The sequence below is a fragment of the Priapulus caudatus genome, unplaced genomic scaffold, assembly GCF_000485595.1.
Source record: "Priapulus caudatus unplaced genomic scaffold, Priapulus_caudatus-5.0.1 Scaffold4274, whole genome shotgun sequence".
Classification (NCBI taxonomy): Eukaryota; Metazoa; Priapulida; class Priapulimorpha; order Priapulimorphida; family Priapulidae; genus Priapulus; species Priapulus caudatus.
This window is the reverse complement of record NW_014581335.1, coordinates 1322-5900: the sequence shown is the minus strand read 5'-3', so window position 1 is coordinate 5900 and position 4579 is coordinate 1322. Positions and strand designations below refer to the sequence as shown.

At 49.7% G+C, this 4579-nt stretch overlaps 1 pseudogene; it reads right to left on the bottom strand.

Moving 5' to 3' along the window:
• Positions 1-135: 135 nt before the first annotated feature.
• Positions 136-3023, bottom strand: LOC106819737 (annotated as a pseudogene).
• Positions 3024-4579: the final 1556 nt, after the last annotated feature.

Below are 4579 nucleotides of genomic sequence, written 5' to 3'. Positions count from 1 at the left end.
GCTCCCCGGATCAGTCCGGCAGCGTCCGGCCCAGTCCGGGAGCTTGGTGTGACTTTAGCTTTACGATCAACGACTTGAATGCTTTTCCTTGCAGATCTCGCCGTCTCACAATTCAAGCAAGTGGCGCGAATCGCAAACAGAGCAACCGTAAACTGCCGACTCCAGCGTTTAGTTTCATGATTGGTGCCTTGATCTGAATTCTTAGCTTTGGGACTGCTATCGCCCTGCCTTAGTAGTTCATGCGGTAGTTGTTGCATTCAATGGACAGTTGCTAGTTAATCCGTATGTATCTTTAAGTACCTTTGCAAAAAGCGGCTGAGGGTGTAAAGGTTCCATGCGTATATCAAACGAGAAGGTGGCTAGCCATCATCATGGCAACTAGCCATTGAAACCAAACTCCTTGGCATCATCTTCGGTGATGTCGCCATAGCACCAGAGGTTGATTCGTTGCGTCTTGGCCTCCTACTGCGACTTGTTGTACTGAGTTAGGAGTTTCTGCGGCCGCTTCTCTCGTCTCGGCTCGACACAGATGAGTTTCTCATTTAGCAGCGTGATCGCGACGTCCTCCTCCGTGTCCACGCGCAGTAACGTCGCGTACTCCAGGTTGCCCACTTTGTACTCGGTGTTCAGGCAGAACTGGTGGTTGGCTGCATCTTCTGCGAAAGCTTCCCTAGCATCTGCACGGGCATCCGTATCGGCTGGCACGGTGACACATGCGAGTCCATACTCGTGCGCTTGCGGTGGCAAGTCTTGTACTGCGCTGGTAACGGTGCTAGGCAGCTTGATGGCACGTTCTCTCTGTTTCCGTAGTCGATGTAGAAGATGGCCGCCTTGTTTCCGATGACCTTCTCGACGCGGCCGCGGTACCATTCGTTGTCGACGCTGAACCTCGCCGCGCACACCTCGCCCTTCTTCGGCTTGTACGCTCTCGTCATCGGCGGGTTCTCCTCCATGTTCTTCCTCAGCTGCTCCATGAGCTGCGATAGCTGCGGACCGCGATCGACGTGCTGTGCATAGAAGTGCAGGTCGTCTCCCAGGTCCGTGATGCAAACCGACTTACAGTTAAGCTTCCTCTCTAACTCCTCCTCCAGCGGTTCTTTTATCTCCTCCGTCTCTACGTAATTCATCCACATGTTGAGCTTCTTCTCCTTGGCGTTCGTCTCCGCCGTCTGCAGCTGCTTGAGGTACTGGCTGCGCTCGGCGGTGAAGTGCCGTCCTCGACGAGCGACAGCGACAGGTTTACGCCGTTGGCGAACATCCAGCCGATGAAGTAGCCGGCCTTGTCCATCGACTCCACCTCGACGTCCACCTCTCACCATCTCTTTGGTGAACTGCAGGGCTTCAGTTCCGTAGGGCTCAGCTTCGACGGGGGTGCCTCCGCTGGGTGCTGGCCTGGATCCGCGTGGACAGCTGATCCCGGCCACCAGGAATGTAAAGAGGCAGGTCTCGCGAGGGATAAAGCAGCGGAGCCGCTCGCCGCTCGCCACAAAGTCCACGATGGCTTCCGATTGCTTTGCCCGCTGCAGGAATGGCAGGAATTGCTTTGCCTTCGACAGATCCCTGGAGATGACAGCGACACGGTGCAGCGGCACCTTCTTCTTGGAATGCAGACCTTTGCCGTTCTTGTTGGCGCGGCTCTCCGCGGCCAGCAGCAGGTCGTACTACGACGAGCGCTGGTCGTCGTCCTACCGGTAGCGGATAACCGTGTCGAGCCCCTTGCTGACCAGTTCCTCGCCGACGTTGAGGCTTCCAATCATCACTGTGCAGCAGTTATTCTCGGGGAATGAATCGGAGGCTGGCTGGATGTAGTCAACCGTGACATTAACCTTTTTTCCAATCAACTTCTTTCGCAGGAATTTTCTAGCCTCAAACATGTAGGGCACATCGTAAAGCGGTCGAACACGAACCCTCCTATTCTCGCCATCTCCTCCTCCTGCGTCTGCCTGTTGTCCTGGAGGACGAATGCTGGCGAGGAAGACCTTCTTTGACTCGCTGCTGGCCATCTTCAGCACGAGCGTGTCGCCATTCACGACCTCCATGACCTTCGCCGTGAACTCCTTCTCGGGTATGTTCCCGCCCAGCGTGCTCGGAACGTAGTCCTTCCAGATGCGCGCGCGCCTCTCCTTCGCGCTCTTCTCGGCCGCTCTGAGTTTCTCTGGTTCCTGCGTGACGACTCCCATGCTCCAGTCAACCCTCCTTGAGAAGAAGCTCTGTGATGTTGCCATTCGGATGCAGGGTGTTGCCGAGCAGGTTCGGATTGGACACTCCCTCAAGCACGATCTCGACGTTCTTCTGCAGTAGGCGGCTCTCGACAAAGTACCGCGTCTCCTCCACCTGCCTGCCATCCTCCAGCTTGTACATGGAACACTTGACTCCCGACAGCATGATCGTAGCGTAGTGGTTGCTTGGTAGGATGAAGACCCTCATCGTGCACCCGTCCCTGACATACTCAATGACAGCTTCCACTGGCTTTCCTTGGTGAAAATAAACAAAGTTGCGTGGGTTGTCCAGCGTCCACTTGATATTTCGCATGTGTTCCGATCCCGTTCCTTCGGCCCACTTGCCCTTTCCAGCTGCCTTTGCTACATCTTCCATCTCAATCAGTTTCGTCTGCTCATCAGATGATGTGATGCCCAAACAACGCATCTCCACCAGACCTTCCTTCACAAGTGATTCTGTCACGTTCTCCGCAGTTGTATCTTTGCCAATGTAGACGATGCCGTATTCCCGGTCGGCTCCCGGTGCCTTAAACTCGACGATAAAACACCTCCTTCCCCACCAGCTTATTACGCAGAAACTCCCTAGCTTCCCACGCATATGGCTCATCTTTTGTTTCCACCGAATTTGGCGCATTTTGGGTTGGATCTACGGGCCAGCTTCGGCGCAACGATGTTAGATAAGCACACCGTCCTCTCAAGAGGGGGTCCTCCCTTTGGCTGGCCTCTCACCACCACAGCATCGCCAGACAGAACCTGTTTAACGATTCCACGGTGCAGCACTGGAACAGTTGCTTGTGCAGACATAGCTATGAAATTTGTAGGCTTCTAACTACCGCAGATTTGATAGTTCACTGACGCTTGTTGGTGATGTGGCGAACCAGTAATACTAATCCTAGTAGTAGTACTAGTAGTACTAGTTCCCTAATCAACTTACTAATTGTGTATCATATACTTTACACACGAGAGACATGGACATAAAGTCTTAGAATATCAAAGACCGTTTTGAACGACGTGTAACGTTAATAGACCTACTAATATTAGCTTTTTAGGTACCTAATTTAATAATACCAGATTCTCTATTATCTACTTCTGATATTAAATACCTTGCTGGCTCTGATCAAACCTTGCGGGCAGTGGTTTCTCGTGCACTTATCTGGGACAAATACACTAACGTATCGAATGTCAAAGATCTTACCGCTAACGCACATCCTACAACTGAATTTTTTATTTCAGCTCTACAAATACGTTTTACTCCTTGATAATTGTGTCTACTCTTTCAATAAATGTTATTGAATTTATCAAACATTTAGACAAAATGGCGACAGTGGCGTCTGTTCGGCAAACGCCAACAAGATCATTATGTAAAATGTTCACATCAACTGGCCGAGCCCATGTAGAATACTCACATAAAAGGCCGTGAGTAATGTAACAGTTCTACATTGCTAGCAGCGCGCTATTTGAAATACTGACGTCGTTGCGCATGTGCGCGATGTCAGTATTTCACATACTGGCGGACGGATTAACTGCAGTATGTTATCGCATGTGCAATATCTCACCAGAGTAGTTATAGTTTTTGACGAATATGCATTTAATACGGTTAGGGGTATCTGAGCATAAATTTATGTAATGCATTTTTATCAGTAGACCTGTGTTTGTAATTAGGAGAACGCCCTAGCCTGCAGGGTGCAAAGGTCGTACATCATCCCCTCCCGTCATTCTCCTTGCCTCCATCGTCTCTCGCTCATCCTAATTTTTCTTCTACTGCCCCCTCAGCTCTCCTATCTTCCATGCAGTCTTTTCTCAGTCCCACACCCCCTCTCTCTCTCTCAACAAGCTATATTATACAGTTTTTTTCAGTCCGTACTGCACGCCTGAAACAGTGCTCGCGCATGCGCAATATCTCCCGATAAGAATGATATTTTGCAAAGATTATGCATTTAAAATAGAAAAAAGTTATATGCCGTCTATACAACACCGCTCGTACATGGAAAACAGGACGCAGCCTAAAAAAATGAAATAGCCTGCTATAATATATTCTGCTTACTTGATTGAAGAGAGCTCACGTGTTTTTTTTTTACAGAATACAGAAATCATACTGTAATGCTCTAGCTGTGCATGAGCAAGTACCCACGCAGTTGTATATTTTATTATTTATTTAGGTAATTATCTATATACAGATATTATAATGGACGTTATAATCACGCGCCGGGCTCGTCTATTTACACTCGCTGATTTCTTGCGTTTGTGTTTACTCGATTCTGATTACATTCTTCACGTGTAGACTGGATCGAGCGTTCCCGTATATAAGGCTCATATAATGCTCCACATATCTAAGTCTGCACGATTCGTAAGGACGTTGG